General features: G+C 43.9%; 1 protein-coding gene across 1 annotated transcript in view; it reads right to left on the bottom strand.

Annotated features, from left to right (window-relative positions):
- LOC128704197 (uncharacterized) overlaps nucleotides 1-22,729 on the bottom strand; it is a 133,451-nt gene that overhangs the window by 67,772 nt on the left and 42,950 nt on the right. The gene's annotated exons all lie outside the window — the stretch shown is intronic.

A 22,729-nucleotide genomic window follows, 5' to 3' on the forward strand; every position in this document is an offset into this window, starting at 1 on the left:
GTAAACCTGGTTTAACCTGACGACGAGGGACTTTATGACAGTAAATTTAGCTTAATCTGAGTTTCGTTTAACTTGATAATAACGAGGTATATCACCTATGTCCCCTTGATCGTGGTCTCTTAAATTCAATCCGCCCCGATGTGCTCTAACACTTCAACTCATCCTAGTATGCAAAAGTCTGGTTTTTACTACGACTTAAGATCGTAGTAAACGTCTGTGATACTAAAATATTGAACGTGAGCTCTGTGATATATTACCTTCCTCAGTCTTCTTAATGTCTCCCTATTTTCTGATTCTTTATCAGACTGTGGTCTCACCTTTTTGCCTTTTTCTACATTTGTTAGTGTTAAAGTATAGTATAACCAGGTAAATTTACACATTGGTTGTTACTAGGTCCCGTGTTTTGGTACGTAATGCTCTCGCCTCGCACACTGTTCGTCCGTGGTTCAATTCCCAGCCGGGCGGGAACGTAGGGCATGTGTCCTTACACCTGCTGTCCCTGTTCACCTAGCAGTAAATAGGTACCTGAGTATTACTCGATTGTTGTGGGTGTCATCCTGGGGGAGGAGACTGAAGGACTACAACAGAAATAAGACAGACAGTCCTCAATTACACACTTTTTTTCAGGTTATCCTGGGTGACTAACCCACCAGATTAAAAATCCGAACAAATCTTATCTTATGGTAATTATAATCATAAAAAATGGTTATAACTATGACCCTAATTTTTAAAGAGGTGGACCGGTAAGCCAGCGGAAGGCCTCGGACAGATGACCAAAAGCTCCAACGGCGGCTCATCATCTAAGACCCTCATCAGGAAACACTTGTCCTCTTTCCTGACGAGCCTTACCTAAAATTATGATAATTGTACATATGTGTACCTTTACGTAAATAAACTTAACCCCATTCCTCCTCTTTTCTCTATCTCCAGTGTCAGCTGAAGTTAGTGAACAAGTAGCTAAACTCTTTTCTAACCCAATGTTACTACTACTACTACTACTACTAATAATAATAATAGTAATAGTAATCTTCATTTCTACAAGTACATGTACAAGGTATACAGTCCTAGCTGACATCAATGACATACTACTATATAGAAAGCTGCTTGTTATGCAGAGCATTTCGGGCAAATTAGGTCAAATTGTCCACAGGATACGACGCACATCAATTGACTAACACCCAGGTACCTATTTTACTGCTGGTAAACCAGGCCAGCAGGTGTCTTAAAAAAAACACGTCCTAATGTTTCCGCCAGTACCGCGGATCGAACCAAGGTCCTGAATGTGTGAGTTGAGTGAGATAACGATCGAGCAATCCTATCCTAGTGTACTCCTTCCCTAAGTTAATCTAAATTTAACAAAGTATTTCACAGTCTTGCATAGTTTAGTCATTTCTAAACTCAAAGTTTATTTTTTTTTAAATATGGGTGTATGTTTACAATTAATTTTATGTCACTACTAAATTTAGGATTCTTGCCAAAAAATTCTGGTATCTTATTTTCAAAGATACCAATGATAACATACGTTGATATATCAGTGTTTATATTCCTCAGTACATATTGTTCAAGATCAAAAATATTGCAAAAAAAAAAAAAAAAAAAAGAACAGTGAATTTTATATAGGGTGGTGAAGACAGATGACAGAACTAATTAAATATACAAGACTAGCAAAGTGAAGAGTTATCATGAACGATTATGTGTGAGCTACACCAGGTGATAACTACACTTCCTCTCAGTCCATTGATGTCCATTACACATGAATTGATGTCCACGTTGTTAGTATAATGACCTCGTCCTGTCATGTAGCGATCGCTTATGTAATAATAATCATAATAATAATAATAATAATAATAATAATAATAATCTTTATTTCTACAAATGCATGATATAACTTATACAGACCATACCTGACATCAGTGATATACTATATAGAAAGCCCCTTGTTATGCAGAGCATTTCGGGCAAATTAGGTTAATTCTGGCCCCAGGATGCGACCCATACCAGTTGACTAATACCCACGTACCTATTATTATTGATGGGTGAACATGGACAACCGGTGTAAGGAAACACGCCCAGTGTTTCCACTCTTTTGTCGGGAATCGAACCCGGACCCTCACCGTGTGAAGCTAGAGCTTTTGCTACCAGCCTAAGGGCCACCATAATGTATTGTAGGGGTTAGTTGTACATTGTTCCAACCACGCTACTGTAGGGGTTAGTTGTATATTGTTCCAACCACGCTATTGTAGGGATTAGTTGTACATTGTTCCAACCACGCTACTGTAGGGGTTAGTTGTATATTGTTCCAACCACGCTATTGTAGGGGTTAGTTGTACATTGTTCCAACCACGGTATTGTAGGCGTTGTACATTGTTCCAGCCATGGTATTGTAGGGGTTGTACATTGTTCCAGCCATGGTATTGTAGGGGTTGTACATTGTTCCAGCCATGGTATTGTAGGCGTTGTACATTGTTCCAGCCATGGTATTGTAGGCGTTGTACATTGTTCCAGCCATGGTATTGTAGGGGTTATCTGTACATTGTTCCAACCACGCTGTTGTGTGGGGTTACCTGGTAAATGTTCTAGTCGTGGAACTGCGTGGCTTGTTTGTGCATTATTCCAGTCACGGCATTGGAACAATTTTCCCGAGTTCCAAAACGAGACATTCCGGTGCCGGACCGTGAGCAGTGAACCCAGTGTTTACAACTGGCGACACCGCTCATTACCGGCTCCACAAAAATACCGTTTTTTTTCCTTCCTCGTTCGTTTCTCATCAATTTAGTTGAAATATATCTCTGGCTTACGTTATTCTTTTTTTTTCCTTAAAAATACTTGCCTTGCTTTATGTCTGTTCTTTAAGGAGGGAGGGGATGATGATGGTCCCTTGATACTGGTGAAGGGTTCTTGATCTGAGGGATTGGAGTGGTCATACTTCCCTTCATAGTACTTCCCATGATAGTACTACTGTTGTATGACCTTGGGGGTTTAGAGCTCCTTCATAATAATAAAATTATTTCTATCCTCGTTTTCCATTCCTTAATCTGGTTTAATCGTGATTAACCTTGATGTAATCTGGCTTAATGGTGATTAACCTCTGGTTTAATCATGATATATTTTGCTTTAATCTGATTTAATCGTAATTAACCTTGCCTCTGCCTGGTTTAATCGCGATAATTCTCCCTTGAATTTGGTTTAATGACAATTATTATTAATCTGGTCTGGTCGCGATTAACCTGGCTTTAATCTGGTTTAGTCCTGATTAACCTGGCTTTAATCTGGTTTAGTCGTGATTAACCTGGCTTAATTCTGGTTTTATGTATCATTGCCCTAGTACTTTTCTTAATTGTACCTGCAGTGATTATTGATGCAGAGTAATATGCATCAAGGTAGTCACCGTGTACGTTGTTTTAATGTCAGTGTTGTTGACGTATTAGTGAGGTGCAACGACCTCCTCAGTGACTGGTTACGTTAGGACGTGTTTCCTTAAGGCTCATGATGTCCACGTTCACCTATCAGTAAAATAGGTACTTAGGTGCTAGTCGACTGGTGTGGGTCACAGGTACCTTGTACGTGAACTTGTAAAAATAAAGACATTATTATTATTATTATTATTATTATTATTATTATTATTATTATTATTATTATTATTATTATTATTATTATTATTAATAATAATAATATTATTATTATTATTATTATTATTATTATTACACTGTTACCATTAGTTACATTGCAACACTGGTGCTTTATGCCTAGCAAGTTATACATTGCTTATAACTACAAGTCTGAGGGTTCAATTTGTAAGGAGACATACAAGGGAAGGGAAGAGGTGGAAAAGTAAATGGGATGGAGGGATTAGGAGAGAGAGAGAGAGAGAGAGAGAGAGAGAGAGAGAGAGAGAGAGAGAGAGAGAGAGAGAGAGAGAGAGAGAGAGAGATGGACGGAGAGGAGAGGAGAGGAAAGGGGAAGAGAGGAGAGAAGAGGGAGACTGAAGAGTAAGAAGGGGAAGGGGGAATAGAAGAAGATGGAAGGAGACACAGAGAGAGGAGAAAGATGAAAGGGGATGGATGTAAAAGGAGAAAGGCAGCAAAAAAAAAAAAAAAAAAGAAACTAGGGCTAGAGAATATTAATAAAGAAAAGTAGGATCGTGTGAGAGGTGGTAAGCAATGTTTTGACGTTTGTTGAGGCATGTGACAAGTAGCGTTCACACGTGTCCACTTAACATTTTGACAGCTGTAGAACGATGCTGTCAGGCAGAACATCACGTGGTGATAGATACACCACGTGGTGATAGCAACGGCACAGGGTGACGGAAACACCACTGACACTGATTTCTGGCCGAAGGAGACTCGAACCTACGAACCTTGGAACAAGGTACACAGTGCCTTACCATTCTCACCACACTGGACCAATACCTTGACGTTCAGCTTGCGCTAGACGTTTGATCCAAGGCAGCCAGCTTTCAGGGAGAAGGCTTACAACTTTTCATCTCATCTCCTGCATGCATCAGCCTTACTAGAGATTTTAACAATGCAAGGAAATCGCAAGAGCAGGAGATAAGATGAAAAGCTGTAAGCCTTCTCCCTGAAAGCTGGCTGCCTTGGATCAAACGTCTAGAGCAAGTTGGACGCCACGGTATTGGTCCAGTGTGGGTAGATTGGTAAAGCACTGCGTACCTTGTTCCAAGGTTCGTAGGTTCGAGTCTCCTTCGGCCAGAGATCAGTGTTTATATATATATATATATATATATATATATATATATATATATATATATATATATATATATATATTGCTCCACCACAATTGTCATCAAAGATTTGTTAAGTTATACCATGAATTAAGAATTCACCTTACGAAAGAGACAAATCAAATGTAATAATAATTATGGACATGGTAGATTATAGTGGAAAAAATAACATATTATTAGAAAAGGAAGTGACGTGCCACTTAAGCCTTGAAACAAAAGTTGCTTTAGTCATGTTTTCTCAAGATCAAAGTTGGTACACAAAGTTCTTCCTTAATAAGGCCATAATGGTGACTAAAGTAATAGAATGATACAATGATACAGTAGTCTCCCACCCAGGCAAGGTGACCAGAATAAGAAGAAATACTTTCATCATCACTCACTCCAAAAAGAGTGAAAATATTAGAGAGAAAGAGAGCAGTAGTGTTGCAACAGGAAGAGTGAATCATTGGCAGAGTGAAGTCTGTTTCTGAAGTCTGTAATACCACGAAGCAATTACAACGTACCCGCCACGCACACACCTAAGTAAGTTTATTCACGTACATGTACACATAAATACGGTTACATAAATTATCATACATAGCAGCATTTTCGTTCAGATTTTCAACCCCGGAGGGTTAGCCACCCAGGATAACCCAAAAAAGTCAGTGCGTCATCAAGGACTGTCTAACTTATTTCCATTGGGGTCCTTAATCTTGTCCCCCAGGATGCGACCCACACCAGTCGACTAACACCCAGGTACCTATTTGCTTCTAGGTGAACAGGTGTAAGGAAACGTGTCGAAATGTTACCACCCGGCGGGAATCGAACCCGGGCCCTCCGTGTGTGAAGCGGGAGCTTTAGCCACCAGGCCACCTTGTGTAGCTTACTCAGGATAAACCCAAAAAAAGTCAGATAAAGTGACTTATTTCCACCGGTGTCCTTGTAATGTCTTATTATATAAACCTTAACAGTTAAAACAGCAAGGTAACTCAACTGTGTTATAACCTGGAGGGTTTTACCTGTGTGTTCCAGGAACACATGACTACACTCAGGGGGACACGGCAGTTTAGGATACGTCACGTGTCTTATTACACCTTGGGATTAGTGTCCTTGAAATTTCTTTTTTTTCTATTCTCTGTTTATTCCCTCGCTGGTCTTCTTGCCACTTCCTGCTATTCCCTCTCTTCGTTTAGCTCTCTGTTTTATATGTTTATCCTTTTCTTTTAATTTATACTCAGTTCCCCCCCCCCTCTTTCTTTCTATACGTTTGCCATTTTCTTTCTCTATCCTTCTTCCTGCACAATCAATTTCTTTCTCCACCTCTCAAACTTATTTTCCTTTACCACTTTCTGTCTCTTAGACACCCACGTTACTCTTTCTTCTCCTTAATCTTCCTCATTGTCGTTTCTACTGCCCCCCCCCCACTCTCTCTCTTTCTCTCTCTCCCTCTCTCTCTCTCTCTCTCTCTCTCTCTCTCTCTCTCTCTCTCTCTATCTACCACAAAGTTCCTCCACAATCAACAAAACCCAGACAAAAATAGCGAACAAAACCTCAAATAGTTTACACGGTACACACCGACTTATCAAACTGTGGCTACAACACCCACACAGTTTACGTCACGGGTAAACTAACACGATAACAAAGCGAAAATAATAAAATTACAAGGAAAGCCGCCAATCCGTCTTAGCAGTGTTGATGTGGGTCGGTGAGATGAATGATCAGTCTACTGTGTGCTGCCATCTGTTGTGTGCCGCCAGTGTCTGTCTGTCTCATAATACTGTGTGCTGCCATCTGTTGTGTGCCGCCAGTGTCTGTCTGTCTCATAATACTGTGTGCTGCCATCTGTTGTGTGCCGCCAGTGTCTGTCTGTCTCATAATACTGTGTGCTGCCATCTGTTGTGTGCCGCCAGTGTCTGTCTGTCTCATAATACTGTGTGCTGCCATCTGTTGTGTGCCGCCAGTGTCTGTCTGTCTCATAATACTGTGTGCTGCCATCTGTTGTGTGCCGCCAGTGTCTGTCTGTCTCATAATACTGTGTGCTGCCATCTGTTGTGTGCCGCCAGTGTCTGTCTGTCTCATAATACTGTGTGCTGCCATCTGCTGTGTACCACCAGTGTCTCTGCCTGTATCATAATACTGTGTGCTGCCATCTGTTGTGTGCCGCCAGTGTCTCTGCTTGTCTCATAATACTGTGTGCTGCCATCTGTTGTGTGCCGCCAGTGTCTCTGCCTGTATCATAATACTGTGTGCTGCCATCTGTTGTGTGCCGCCAGTGTCTCTGCCTGTCTCATAATACTGTGTGCTGCCATCTGTTGTGTGCCACCAGTGTCTCTGCCTGTATCATAATACTGTGTGCTGCCATCTGTTGTGTGCCGCCAGTGTCTCTGCCTGTCTCATAATACTGTGTGCTGCCATCTGTTGTGTGCCACCAGTGTCTGTGTCTGTCTCATAATACTGTGTGCTGCCATCTATTGTGTGCCGCCAGTGTCTCTGCCTGTCTCATAATACTGTGTGCTGCCATCTGTTGTGTGCCACCAGTGTCTCTGCCTGTCTCATAATACTGTGTGCTGCCATCTGTTGTGTGGCGCCAGTGTCTCTGCCTGTCTCATAATACTGTGTGCTGCCATCTGTTGTGTGCCGCCAGTGTCTCTGCTTGTCTCATAATACTGTGTGCTGCCATCTGTTGTGTGCCGCCAGTGTCTCTGCCTGTCTCATAATACTGTGTGCTGCCATCTGTTGTGTGCCGCCAGTGTCTCTGCTTGTCTCATAATACTGTGTGCTGCTATCTGTTGTGTGCCGCCAGTGTCTCTGCCTGTCTCATAATACTGTGTGCTGCCATCTGTTGTGTGCCGCCAGTGTCTCTGCCTGTCTCATAATACTGTGTGCTGCCATCTGTTGTGTGCCGCCAGTGTCTCTGCTTGTCTCATAATACTGTGTGCTGCCATCTGTTGTGTGCCGCCAGTGTCTCTGCCTGTCTCATAATACTGTGTGCTGCCATCTGTTGTGTGCCGCCAGTGTCTCTGCTTGTCTCATAATACTGTGTGCTGCCATCTGTTGTGTGCCACCAGTGTGTCTCCTTGTCTCATAATACTGTGTGCTGCCATCTGTTGTGTGCCACCAGTGTCTCTCCTTGTCTCATAATACTGTGTGCTGCCATCTGTTGTGTGCCACCAGTGTCTCTGCTTGTCTCATAATACTGTGTGCTGCCATCTGTTGTGTGCCACCAGTGTCTCTGCCTGTCTCATAATACTGTGTGCTGCCATCTGTTGTGTGCCACCAGTGTCTCTGCCTGTCTCATAATACTGTGTGCTGCCATCTGTTGTGTGCCACCAGTGTCTCTGCCTGTCTCATAATACTGTGTGCTGCCATCTGTTGTGTGCCACCAGTGTCTCTGCTTGTCTCATAATACTGTGTGCTGCCATCTGTTGTGTGCCGCCAGTGTCTCTGCTTGTCTCATAATACTGTGTGCTGCCATCTGTTGTGTGCCACCAGTGTCTCTGCCTGTCTCATAATACTGTGTGCTGCCATCTGTTGTGTGCCACCAGTGTCTCTGCCTGTCTCATAATACTGTGTGCTGCCATCTGTTGTGTGCCACCAGTGTCTCTGCTTGTCTCATAATACTGTGTGCTGCCATCTGTTGTGTGCCACCAGTGTCTGCCTGTCTCACAATACTGTGTGCTGCCATCTGTTGTGTGCCACCAGTGTCTCTGCTTGTCTCATAATACTGTGTGCTGCCATCTGTTGTGTGCCGCCAGTGTCTCTGCTTGTCTCATAATACTGTGTGCTGCCATCTGTTGTGTGCCGCCAGTGTCTGTGTCTGTCTCATAATACTGTGTGCTGCCATCTGTTGTGTGCCGCCAGTGTCTGTCTGTCTCATAATACTGTGTGCTGCCATCTGTTGTGTGCCGCCAGTGTCTGTCTGTCTCATAATACTGTGTGCTGCCATCTGTTGTGTGCCACGAGTGTCTGTCTGTCTCATAATACTGTGTGCTGCCATCTGTTGTGTGCCGCCAGTGTCTGTCTGTCTCATAATACTGTGTGCTGCCATCTGTTGTGTGCCGCCAGTGTCTGTCTGTCTCATAATACTGTGTGCTGCCATCTGTTGTGTGCCACCAGTGTCTGTCTGTCTCATAATACTGTGTGCTGCCATCTGTTGTGTGCCGCCAGTGTCTGTCTGTCTCATAATACTGTGTGCTGCCATCTGTTGTGTGCCACCAGTGTCTGTCTGTCTCATAATACTGTGTGCTGCCATCTGTTGTGTGCCGCCAGTGTCTGTCTGTCTCATAATACTGTGTGCTGCCATCTGTTGTGTGCCGTCAGTGTTTCTGCCTGTCTCATAATACTGTGTGCTGCCATCTGTTGTGTGCCACCAGTGTCTCTGTCTGTCTCATAATACTGTGTGCTGCCATCTGTTGTGTGCCACCAGTATCTCTGCCTGTCTCATAATACTGTGTGCTGCCATCTGTTGTGTGCCACCAGTATCTCTGCCTGTCTCATAATACTGTGTGCTGCCATCTGTTGTGTGCCACCAGTGTCTCTGTCTGTCTCATAATACTGTGTGCTGCCATCTGTTGTGTGCCACCAGTGTGTCTCCTTGTCTCATAATACTGTGTGCTGCCATCTGTTGTGTGCCACCAGTGTGTCTCCTTGTCTCATAATACTGTGTGCTGCCATCTGTTGTGTGCCGCCAGTGTCTCTGCTTGTCTCATAATATTGTGTGCTGCCATCTGTTGTGTGCCACCAGTGTCTCTGTCTGTCTCATAATACTGTGTGCTGCCATCTGTTGTGTGCCACCAGTGTGTCTCCTTGTCTCATAATACTGTGTGCTGCCATCTGTTGTGTGCCACCAGTGTGTCTCCTTGTCTCATAATACTGTGTGCTGCCATCTGTTGTGTGCCGCCAGTGTCTCTGCTTGTCTCATAATATTGTGTGCTGCCATCTGTTGTGTGCCGCCAGTGTCTCTGCTTGTCTCATAATATTGTGTGCTGCCATCTGTTGTGTGCCACCAGTGTCATAATGTGTGTGTGACGGTAACAGAATGTCAGGCTTCATTAATAATAATAATAATAATAATAATAATAATAATAATAATAATAATAATAATAATATTATTATTATTATTATTATTATTATTATTATTATTATTATTATTGGTATTATTTTTATTACTTATATTATTGCTATTATTATTGTTACAAAGGAGCACTATAGTAGTTACAATGGTGTGTGGCAGAACACGTCACATCATGCCAGAACACGTCACACTATATACAGCCACATCACACCATACCAGAACACGTCAAACCATACCAAACACGTCACACCATACCAGAACATGCCACACCAAACCAGAACATCACACCATACCAGAACACGTCAGACCATGCCAGAACATGCCACATCATGCCAGAACACGTCACGTCATGCCAGAACACGTCACACCATACCAGAACACACCACACCATAATCAGTCCCTTGAGGGACTGATTACCTGAAACTCCTTCTGATCTTCATCTGTCACCATTTGTTGAGAGGGTTCGTTGGAGACAAACACAAGTTGTTGGGTAGTGACACTTATATTAGAAGAGTGTGAGAGGGGAGCCCAGCTTGCCTTGTTGCCTGTAGTAGACCTGTCCGTGGACTGAGAGAGAGGCAGAGTGTCTCACGCTCACATGCAGCATCACGTGACGTCACACATTCTAGCCGCTAAGTCTAGCAAAGGGGGTCAACTATGTAAAATATATGGATGGTACTATGATACTCAGATAACATATACAGGGGATCAGTAACTCTGCCGACAATTCTTCTTTGTATAGGACTGATGAAGTCACTGCCTGGAGAAACGTTTCATCAGTAAAGTTACCCAAGTGTTGCACGTGTCTAATCTACGCAAAATAAAGGAAAAATGCCTTACTAAAAAAATGCATAGATTTAAAATAGAACTTTAAAACTGACTGTTAGATTTCAAGCCTTTCATTTGAAATTGCCCAAGTGAAACCGTGGTATTGCGTTCACACCGAGTGAGTTAACGAGGGTGCAACGGATTGCAGTTCGTTAAGTGTCATACAGGTGGGCATTTACTGTGTGTTCAACGCACGCGATGCAAAGCGACGTTGCTGCGAGGTATTTTAGCCATCTGTAAGCAAGGTAGTCAGAGCCATCTAGGGGTTGTACATAACCCTAGCTGGTTGTATGTATACAACACCTGGACATTGTTATTGTGAAGACTTTTGCCAACCAGTGACTTTATACACGCATGTATACATAACATACATGCACATATACATACAACGTGCATACATACATACATGTATAAATATAAATAAATGCAAACATGCATTCATGTATACAAGAATATAAATTTGTACATATAAACATACATGTAAGCATACCTATATACCCATAAATACATGTACATGTATACCTGAAAAACACACACACACATAAACACACACACACATAAACACACACACACATAAACACCCACACACATAAACACCCACACACATAAACACACACACACATAAACACCCACACACATAAACACCCACACACATAAACACCCACACACATAAACACCCACACACATAAACACCCACACACATAAACACCCACACACATAAACACCCACACACATAAACACCCACACACATAAACACACACACACATAAACACCCACACACATAAACACCCACACACATAAACACACACACACACATAAACACGCACACACATAAACACCCACACACATAAACACCCACACACATAAACACCCACACACATAAACACCCACACACATAAACACACACACACATAAACACCCACACACATAAACACCCACACACATAAACACCCACACACATAAACACCCACACACATAAACACCCACACACATAAACACCCACACACATAAACACACACACACATAAACACACACACACATAAACACACACACACATAAACACACACACACATAAACACACACACACATAAACACATACACACATAAACACACACACACATAAACACACACACACATAAACACACACACACATAAACACACACACACATAAACACACACACACATAAACACACACACACATAAACACACACACACATAAACACATACACATATAAACACACACACACAAACACACACACACATAAACACATACACATATAAACACACACACACATAAACACCCACACACATAAACACCCACACACATAAACACCCACACACATAAACACCCACACACATAAACACCCACACACATAAACACACACACACATAAACACCCACACACATAAACACACACACACACATAAACACATACACATATAAACACACACACACATAAACACACACACACATAAACACACACACACATAAACACACACACACATAAACACATACACATATAAACACACACACATATACACATAAACACACACACACATACACACACATAAACACATACACACATAAACACATACATAAACACACACACACACACACACACACGAGCCGAAATAAACCAAAACTTTGCAAATTTCTGTTAACTGTTGAGAGTTTCAGTGTAGTTCCCAGAACATAACAGTAATGAGCAAGAGTGACGTAAGAACCAAGCAAGGTGCTCTATATACCCATCATCGACACTGTATAGCTCTATATACCCATCATCGACACTGTATAGCTCTATATACCCATCATCGACACTGTATAGCTCTATATACCCATCATCGACACTGTATAGCTCTATATACCCAACATCGACACTGTATAGCTCTATATACCCATCATCGACACTGTATAGCTCTATATACCCATCATCGACACTGTATAGCTCTATATATCCATCATCGACACTGTATAGCTCTATATACCCAACATCGACACTGTATAGCTCTATATACCCATCATCGACACTGTATAGCTCTATATACCCATCATCGACACTGTATAGCTCTATATACCCATCATCGACACTGTATAGCTCTATATACCCAACATCGACACTGTATAGCTCTATATACCCATCATCGACACTGTATAGCTCTATATACCCATCATCGACACTGTATAGCTCTATATACCCATCATCGACACTGTATAGCTCTATATACCCATCATCGACACTGTATAGCTCTATATACCCATCATCGACACTGTATAGCTCTATATACCCATCATCGACACTGTATAGCTCTATATACCCATCATCGACACTGTATAGCTCTATATACCCATCATAGACACTGTATAGCTCTATATACCCATCATCGACACTGTATAGCTCTTTATACCCAACATCGACACTGTATAGCTCTATATACCCATCATCGACACTGTATAGCTCTATATATCCATCATCGACACTGTATAGCTCTATATACCCATCATCGACACTGTATAGCTCTATATACCCAACATCGACACTGTATAGCTCTATATACCCATCATCGACACTGTATAGCTCTATATACCCATCATCGACACTGTATAGCTCTATATACCCAACATCGACACTGTATAGCTCTATATACCCATCATCGACACTGTATAGCTCTATATACCCAACATCAACACTGTATAGCTCTATATACCCAACATCAACACTGTATAGCTCTATATACCCAACATCAACACTGTATAGCTCTATATACCCAACATCAACACTGTATACCACAGTGGTCCTTCATAATGGTCCAGGACCAGTGTTAGGAGACACTCTCCTGTGTTCTGAGGGACAAAACAACAGTGAGTGGGTGTGAGTTGAACCTGACTGGCTTGGGCCAGTAGGTGACTTAGACCTGACTAGCTTGGCCAGTAGGTGACTTAGACCTGACTAGCTTGGCCAGTAGGTGACTTAGACCTGACTAGCTTGGCCAGTAGGTGACTTAGACCTGACTAGCTTGGCCAGTAGGTGACTTAGACCTGACTAGCTTGGCCAGTAGGTGACTTAGACCTGACTAGCTTGGCCAGTAGGTGACTTAGACCTGACTAGCTTGGCCAGTAGGTGACTTAGACCTGACTAGCTTGGCCAGTAGGTGACTTAGACCTGACTAGCTTGGCCAGTAGGTGACTTAGACCTGACTAGCTTGGCCAGTAGGTGACTTAGACCTGACTAGCTTGGCCAGTAGGTGACTTAGACCTGACTAGCTTGGCCAGTAGGTGACTTAGACCTGACTAGCTTGGCCAGTAGGTGACTTAGACCTGACTAGCTTGGCCAGTAGGTGACTTGGATTGTTTATAATAATATAGAACACCGACAAGTTGATGATTAAGACACATGTGCAGCAGTTGTGTATCTTTATTGATGAAACGTTTCGCCCACACAGTAGACTTCCTCAGTCATTATTTCATTACTACTGCTACCTGTGTATCTGACTGAAGAAGTCTACTGTGTAAGCGAAACGTTTCAACCATATAGATATCCAACTCTTGTCTTAATACAATGGAAGATCTGTGAACTCAGGGCCGAAACGAGCTGAATTTAAGACCCAAACGAGGCCATAACACCTCCCTTCCCTCCCCCCCAACACCTTTTTAAAATAAACGATTTATTGGGAGGTTAGTTACGGGTCGCATCCCGGGGACGGGGAACTGTTAGATATTTGACCTGTTTGTGTGTAGTCACCCTATTTGTGGTTGCAGGTGTGTGTGTGTGTGTGTGTGTGTGTGTGTGTGTGTGTGTGTATGTGTGTTTGTGTGTGTGTGTATGTATGTGTGTGAGATAGAGAGAGAGAGAGAGAGAGAGAGAGAGAGAAAGAGAGAGAGAGAGAGAGAAAGCAAAAACGAGGGGTTTCTCTGGAACGTTGGCTACCGTGGTTCATTAGTTTTCCAGTGAAAGGAGGCAAGCTTCATGACAGTGATGGTGAGAGGCAGTGAGGGGCAGTGAAGGGTAGTGAGAGAGAGTGAGGGGCAGTGAAGGGTAGTGAGGGATAGTGAGGGGCAGTGAAGGGTAGTGAGAGAGAGTGAGGGGCAGTGAAGGGTAGTGAGGGATAGTGAGGGGCAGTGAAGGGTAGTGAGAGAGAGTGAGGGGCAGTGAAGGGTAGTGAGGGATAGTGAGGGGCAGTGAAGGGTAGTGAGAGACAGTGAGGGGCAGTGAAGGGTAGTGAGGGATAGTGAGGGGCAGTGAAGGGTAGTGAGAGAGAGTGAGGGGCAGTGAAGGGTAGTGAGGGATAGTGAGGGGCAGTGAAGGGTAGTGAGAGAGAGTGAGGGGCAGTGAAGGGTAGTGAGGGATAGTGAGGGGCAGTGAAGGGTAGTGAGAGACAGTGAGGGGCAGTGAGATGTAGTATATACACTGAGAGGATCTTGACATCTTGATCATGACCTATGTTAGAGGCAAACCCATCGTATATATATATATATATATATATATATATATATATATATATATATATATATATATATATATATATATATATATATATATATATATATATATATATATATATATATATATATATCCAGTAAATGTATTGACAGGTAGAGAAATGGATTAATTTCAGAATAAATGATCAGCTGTCTGGATAAATTAAAGGTACCAGTGTAAGAATGCATTTATTAACATAGATATATGTAACAGATAGATGAACTGGCTACGGAGACTACATCCCGCGCCTATCATTGTTGATGCAAGCAGCACGCTCGTTTGCACGCTAACTACCCTCCAACAACCACCAGTAATGACCTAATTCCCCCGGAGTTAAGTCTTATCTTTGATCTGAGTCACGGAGTGGTGGTTTGGGTGTGAAATATTGACTCTTCCTTCATTACCATAACCCATCCATCTTCCGGTATTCTTTATAAAACTTTCCTACGTAATATACTGCAATTATTTCGTATATAGATTACCCAACTTGTATAACAGATCAGTGATATAGTACAGGGAATTTGTTTTTTGTAATTTCTCTCTTGAGATTAACTACGTCAAAGACAGTATTGCTAAAATATACACAAGTTAACCTAAGTTGCAGAATTAGACACATGTGCAACCTCTGGGATCTTTATTTGTAGATGTTTCGCTAACCAGTGGCTTTATCAGTACAATACAAGGGCATAATGAGAAGAATTATATACAAAAGATGAGGTAATCAGTCCCTCAGCCTTGGAGTTGGCGAAGAGCACCGTAGCCTTGAAGGAGTTGAAGCAGTCAGGGAGGCAAGAGAGGGATGGCTGTACTAAATACTATAGTGATAACAGACATCAGTGAACCAACACAAACTAGTGGAGTCATCAGAAGATGGAACCTCTAAGCAAATTACACGTATCCTGAAGAAGAAGAGGCCTGCACATTCTTGGACTGTAAGAAGGCGTTCGATACAGTGCCTCACAAGAGACCAGGGTGAATGCTATACGACAGTGTACGAATAAATACCCGAGTGATGATTCTAAAATCTCTTGGTGGTATCGTGGGAGTTAAGAGACCGACCCATAGGTTAGGTCAGGTCAGGTTAGGTTAGGTTAGGTTAGGTTAGGTTAGGTTAGGTTAGGTTAGGTTAGGTTAGTCAGGAAACAGGACAAGTGTTTCCTGACTCGGGTTTCTGTTATGATGACTCGCAGCTGGAGCTTTGAGTCATCTGACCGAGGCCTTCCGCTGGCTTACCGGTCCAACTCTTTAAAAATTAAGGTTAAATATAATTTTGCATTCGGTGGGTCTGCTACATTTAACAGTCCCACAGAATGTAAAATATTATGGGTGTCTCAGCCGACGTTTCGGTCACTTCTGGACTTGATACAGGACCAGGACGGACCGAAACGTCTAGTTTCTATTTTCAATTTATAGATTGTTTGTGAAGTGTTCCAGCCACGGTGTTGTGTGTGTTGTGAAGTGTTCCAGCCACGGTGTTGTGTGTTGTTTGAGAAGTGTTCCAGCCACGGTGTTGTGTGTTGTTTGTGAAGTGTTCCAGCCACAGTGTTGTGTGTTGTTTGTGAAGTGTTCCAGCCACAGTGTTGTGTGTTGTTTGTGAAGTGTTCCAGCCACAGTGTTGTGTGTTGTTTGTGAAGTGTTCCAGCCACAGTGTTGTGTGTTGTTTGAGAAGTGTTCCAGCCACGGTGTTGTGTGTGTTGTTTGTGAAGTGTTCCAGCCACAGTGTTGTGTGTTGTTTGTGAAGTGTTCCAGCCACGGTGTTGTGTGTTGTTTGAGAAGTGTTCCAGCCACAGTGTTGTGTGTTGTTTGAGAAGTGTTCCAGCCACGGTGTTGTGTGTGTTGTGAAGTGTTCCAGTCACAGTGTTGTGTGTTGTTTGAGAAGTGTTCCAGCCACAGTGTTGTGTGTTGTTTGAGAAGTGTTCCAGCCACGGTGTTGTGTGTGTTGTTTGAGAAGTGTTCCAGCCACGGTGTTGTGTTGTTTGAGAAGTGTTCCAGCCACGGTGTTGTGTGTGTTGTTTGTGAAGTGTTCCAGCCACGGTGTTGTGTGTTGTTGGTGAAGTGTTCCAGCCACGGTGTTGTGTGTTGTTTGAGAAGTGTTCCAGCCACGGTGTTGTGTGTATTGTTTGAGAAGTGTTCCAGCCACGGTGTTGTGTTGCTGAGAAGTGTTCCAGCCACGGTGTTGTGTGTGTTGTGAAGTGTTCCAGCCACGGTGTTGTGTTGTTTGAGAAGTGTTCCAGCCACAGTGTTGTGTTTTGCTTGAGAAGTGTTCCAGCCACGGTGTTGTGTGTATTGTTTGAGAAGTGTTCCAGCCACGGTGTTGTGTTGTTTGAGAAGTGTTCCAGCCACGGTGTTGTGTGTTGTTTGTGAAGTGTTCCAGCCACGGTGTTGTGTGTGTTGTGAAGTGTTCCAGCCACGGTGTTGTGTTGTTTGAGAAGTGTTCCAGCCACGGTGTTGTGTGTGTTGTGAAGTGTTCCAGCCACGGTGTTGTGTGTGTTGTGAAGTGTTCCAGCCACGGTGTTGTGTTGTTGGTGAAGTGTTCCAGCCACGGTGTTGTGTATTGTTTGAGAAGTGTTCCAGCCACGGTGTTGTGTTGTTTGAGAAGTGTTCCAGCCACGGTGTTGTGTGTGTTGTGAAGTGTTCCAGCCACGGTGTTGTGTGTATTGTTTGAGAAGTGTTCCAGCCACGGTGTTGTGTTGTTTGAGAAGTGTTCCAGCCACGGTGTTGTGTGTGTTGTGAAGTGTTTCAGCCACGGTGTTGTGTGTTGTTTGTGAAGTGTTCCAGCAACGGTGTTGTGTGTGTTGTGAAGTGTTCCAGCCACGGTGTTGTGTTGTTTGAGAAGTGTTCCAGCCACGGTGTTGTGTGTGTTGTGAAGTGTTCCAGCCACGGTGTTGTGTTGTTGGTGAAGTGTTCCAGCCACGGTGTTGTGTGTGTTGTGAAGTGTTCCAGCCACAGTGTTGTGTGTTGTTTGTGAAGTGTTCCAGCCACGGTGTTGTGTATTGTTTGAGAAGTGTTCCAGCCACGGTGTTGTGTTGTTTGAGAAGTGTTCCAGCCACGGTGTTGTGTGTGTTGTGAAGTGTTCCAGCCACAGTGTTGTGTGTTGTTTGTGAAGTGTTCCAGCCACGGTGTTGTGTGTGTTGTTTGAGAAGTGTTCCAGCCACGGTGTTGTGTGTTGTTTGTGAAGTGTTCCAGCCACGGTGTTGTGTGTGTTGTTTGAGAAGTGTTCCAGCCACGGTGTTGTGTGTTGTTTGTGAAGTGTTCCAGCCACAGTGTTGTGTGTTGTTTGTGAAGTGTTCCAGCCACGGTGTTGTGTGTTGTTTGAGAAGTGTTCCAGCCACAGTGTTGTGTGTTGTTTGAGAAGTGTTCCAGCCACAGTGTTGTGTGTTGTTTGAGAAGTGTTCCAGCCACAGTGTTGTGTGTTGTTTGTGAAGTGTTCCAGCCACAGTGTTGTGTGTTGTTTGAGAAGTGTTCCAGCCACAGTGTTGTGTGTTGTTTGTGAAGTGTTCCAGCCACAGTGTTGTGTGTTGTTTGAGAAGTGTTCCAGCCACAGTGTTGTGTGTTGTTTGAGAAGTGTTCCAGCCACAGTGTTGTGTGTTGTTTGAGAAGTGTTCCAGCCACAGTGTTGTGTGTTGTTTGAGAAGTGTTCCAGCCACAGTGTTGTGTGTTGTTTGAGAAGTGTTCCAGCCACAGTGTTGTGTGTTGTTTGTGAAGTGTTCCAGCCACGGTGTTGTGTGTTGTTTGTGAAGTGTTCCAGCCACGGTGTTGTGTGTTGTTTGTGAAGTGTTCCAGCCACGGTGTTGTGTGTTGTTTGTGAAGTGTTCCAGCCACGGTGTTGTGTGTTGTTTGTGAAGTGTTCCAGCCACGGTGTTGTGTGTTGTTTGTGAAGTGTTCCAGCCACGGTGTTGTGTGTGTTGTTTGAGAAGTGTTCCAGCCACGGTGTTGTGTGTTGTTTGAGAAGTGTTCCAGCCACGGTGTTGTGTGTTGTTTGAGAAGTGTTCCAGCCACAGTGTTGTGTGTTCTTTGAGAAGTGTTCCAGCCACAGTGTTGTGTGTTGTTTGAGAAGTGTTCCAGCCACGGTGTTGTGTGTTGTTTGAGAAGTGTTCCAGCCACGGTGTTGTGTGTTGTTTGTGAAGTGTTCCAGCCACGGTGTTGTGTGTTGTTTGTGAAGTGTTCCAGCCACGGTGTTGTGTGTTGTTTGAGAAGTGTTCCAGCCACGGTGTTGTGTGTTGTTTGTGAAGTGTTCCAGCCACAGTGTTGTGTGTTGTTTGAGAAGTGTTCCAGCCACGGTGTTGTGTGTTGTTTGAGAAGTGTTCCAGCCACAGTGTTGTGTGTTGTTTGAGAAGTGTTCCAGCCACAGTGTTGTGTGTTGTTTGTGAAGTGTTCCAGCCACGGTGTTGTGTGTGTTGTTTGAGAAGTGTTCCAGCCACGGTGTTGTGTGTTGTTTGAGAAGTGTTCCAGCCACGGTGTTGTGTGTTGTTTGAGAAGTGTTCCAGCCACAGTGTTGTGTGTTGTTTGAGAAGTGTTCCAGCCACAGTGTTGTGTGTTGTTTGAGAAGTGTTCCAGCCACAGTGTTGTGTGTTGTTTGTGAAGTGTTCCAGCCACGGTGTTGTGTGTGTTGTTTGAGAAGTGTTCCAGCCACGGTGTTGTGTGTTGTTTGTGAAGTGTTCCAGCCACGGTGTTGTGTGTGTTGTGAAGTGTTCCAGCCACAGTGTTGTGTGTTGTTTGTGAAGTGTTCCAGCCACGGTGTTGTGTGTTGTTTGTGACGTGTTCCAGCCACAGTGTTGTGTGTTGTTTGTGAAGTGTTCCAGCCACAGTGTTGTGTGTTGTTTGAGAAGTGTTCCAGCCACAGTGTTGTGTGTTGTTTGTGAAGTGTTCCAGCCACGGTGTTGTGTGTTGTTTGAGAAGTGTTCCAGCCACGGTGTTGTGTGTGTTGTGAAGTGTTCCAGCCACAGTGTTGTGTGTTGTTTGTGAAGTGTTCCAGCCACGGTGTTGTGTGTTGTTTGTGACGTGTTCCAGCCACAGTGTTGTGTGTTGTTTGTGAAGTGTTCCAGCCACAGTGTTGTGTGTTGTTTGAGAAGTGTTCCAGCCACAGTGTTGTGTGTTGTTTGTGAAGTGTTCCAGCCACGGTGTTGTGTGTTGTTTGAGAAGTGTTCCAGCCACGGTGTTGTGTGTGTTGTGAAGTGTTCCAGCCACAGTGTTGTGTGTTGTTTGAGAAGTGTTCCAGCCACGGTGTTGTGTGTTGTTTGAGAAGTGTTCCAGCCACCGTGTTGTGTGTGTTGTTTGAGAAGTGTTCCAGCCACAGTGTTGTGTGTTGTTTGTGAAGTGTTCCAGCCACGGTGTTGTGTGTGTTGTTTGAAAAGTGTTCCAGCCACGGTGTTGTGTGTTGTTTGTGAAGTGTTCCAGCCAAAGTGTTGTGTGTTGTTTGTGAAGTGTTCCAGCCACGGTGTTGTGTGTTGTTTGTGAAGTGTTCCAGCCACAGTGTTGTGTGTTGTTGGTGAAGTGTTCCAGCCACAGTGTTGTGTGTTGTTTGAGAAGTGTTCCAGCCACGGTGTTGTGTGTTGTTTGTGAAGAGTTCCAGCCACGGTGTTGTGTGTTGTTGGTGAAGTGTTCCAGCCACGGTGTTGTGTGTTGTTTGAGAAGTGTTCCAGCCACGGTGTTGTGTGTTGTTGGTGAAGTGCTCCAGCCACAGTGTTGTGTGTTGTTTGAGAAGTGTTCCAGCCACGGTGTTGTGTGTTGTTGGTGAAGTGTTCCAGCCACGGTGTTGTGTGTTGTTGGTGAAGTGTTCCAGCCACAGTGTTGTGTGTGTTGTTTGAGAAGTGTTCCAGCCACAGTGTTGTGTGTTGTTGGTGAAGTGTTCCAGCCACGGTGTTGTGTGTTGTTTGTGAAGTGTTCCAGCCACAGTGTTGTGTGTGTTGTTTGAGAAGTGTTCCAGCCACAGTGTTGTGTGTGTTGTTGGTGAAGTGTTCCAGCCACAGTGTTGTGTGTTGTTGGTGAAGTGTTCCAGCCACAGTGTTGTGTGTTGTTGGTGAAGTGTTCCAGCCACAGTGTTGTGTGTTGTTTGAGAAGTGTTCCAGCCACAGTGTTGTGTGTTGTTTGTGAAGTGTTCCAGCCACAGTGTTGTGTGTTGTTTGAGAAGTGTTCCAGCCACAGTGTTGTGTGTTGTTTGTGAAGTGTTCCAGCCACGGTGTTGTGTGTTGTTTGTGAAGTGTTCCAGCCACGGTGTTGTGTGTTGTTTGTGAAGTGTTCCAGCCACGGTGTTGTGTGTTGTTTGTGAAGTGTTCCAGCCACGGTGTTGTGTGTTGTTTGTGAAGTGTTCCAGCCACGGTGTTGTGTGTTGTTTGTGAAGTGTTCCAGCCACGGTGTTGTGTGTGTTGTTTGAGAAGTGTTCCAGCCACGGTGTTGTGTGTTGTTTGAGAAGTGTTCCAGCCACGGTGTTGTGTGTTGTTTGAGAAGTGTTCCAGCCACAGTGTTGTGTGTTGTTTGAGAAGTGTTCCAGCCACAGTGTTGTGTGTTGTTTGAGAAGTGTTCCAGCCACGGTGTTGTGTGTTGTTTGAGAAGTGTTCCAGCCACTGTGTTGTGTGTTGTTTGTGAAGTGTTCCAGCCACGGTGTTGTGTGTTGTTTGTGAAGTGTTCCAGCCACGGTGTTGTGTGTTGTTTGAGAAGTGTTCCAGCCACGGTGTTGTGTGTTGTTTGTGAAGTGTTCCAGCCACAGTGTTGTGTGTTGTTTGAGAAGTGTTCCAGCCACGGTGTTGTGTGTTGTTTGAGAAGTGTTCCAGCCACAGTGTTGTGTGTTGTTTGAGAAGTGTTCCAGCCACAGTGTTGTGTGTTGTTTGTGAAGTGTTCCAGCCACGGTGTTGTGTGTGTTGTTTGAGAAGTGTTCCAGCCACGGTGTTGTGTGTTGTTTGAGAAGTGTTCCAGCCACGGTGTTGTGTGTTGTTTGAGAAGTGTTCCAGCCACAGTGTTGTGTGTTGTTTGAGAAGTGTTCCAGCCACAGTGTTGTGTGTTGTTTGAGAAGTGTTCCAGCCACAGTGTTGTGTGTTGTTTGTGAAGTGTTCCAGCCACGGTGTTGTGTGTGTTGTTTGAGAAGTGTTCCAGCCACGGTGTTGTGTGTTGTTTGTGAAGTGTTCCAGCCACGGTGTTGTGTGTGTTGTGAAGTGTTCCAGCCACAGTGTTGTGTGTTGTTTGTGAAGTGTTCCAGCCACGGTGTTGTGTGTTGTTTGTGAAGTGTTCCAGCCACAGTGTTGTGTGTTGTTTGTGAAGTGTTCCAGCCACAGTGTTGTGTGTTGTTTGAGAAGTGTTCCAGCCACAGTGTTGTGTGTTGTTTGAGAAGTGTTCCAGCCACAGTGTTGTGTGTTGTTTGTGAAGTGTTCCAGCCACGGTGTTGTGTGTTGTTTGAGAAGTGTTCCAGCCACGGTGTTGTGTGTGTTGTGAAGTGTTCCAGCCACAGTGTTGTGTGTTGTTTGAGAAGTGTTCCAGCCACGGTGTTGTGTGTGTTGTTTGAGAAGTGTTCCAGCCACAGTGTTGTGTGTTGTTTGTGAAGTGTTCCAGCCACGGTGTTGTGTGTGTTGTTTGAAAAGTGTTCCAGCCACGGTGTTGTGTGTTGTTTGTGAAGTGTTCCAGCCACAGTGTTGTGTGT

Source organism: Cherax quadricarinatus, chromosome 66, assembly GCF_038502225.1.
Source record: "Cherax quadricarinatus isolate ZL_2023a chromosome 66, ASM3850222v1, whole genome shotgun sequence".
Lineage (NCBI taxonomy): Eukaryota > Metazoa > Arthropoda > Malacostraca > Decapoda > Parastacidae > Cherax > Cherax quadricarinatus.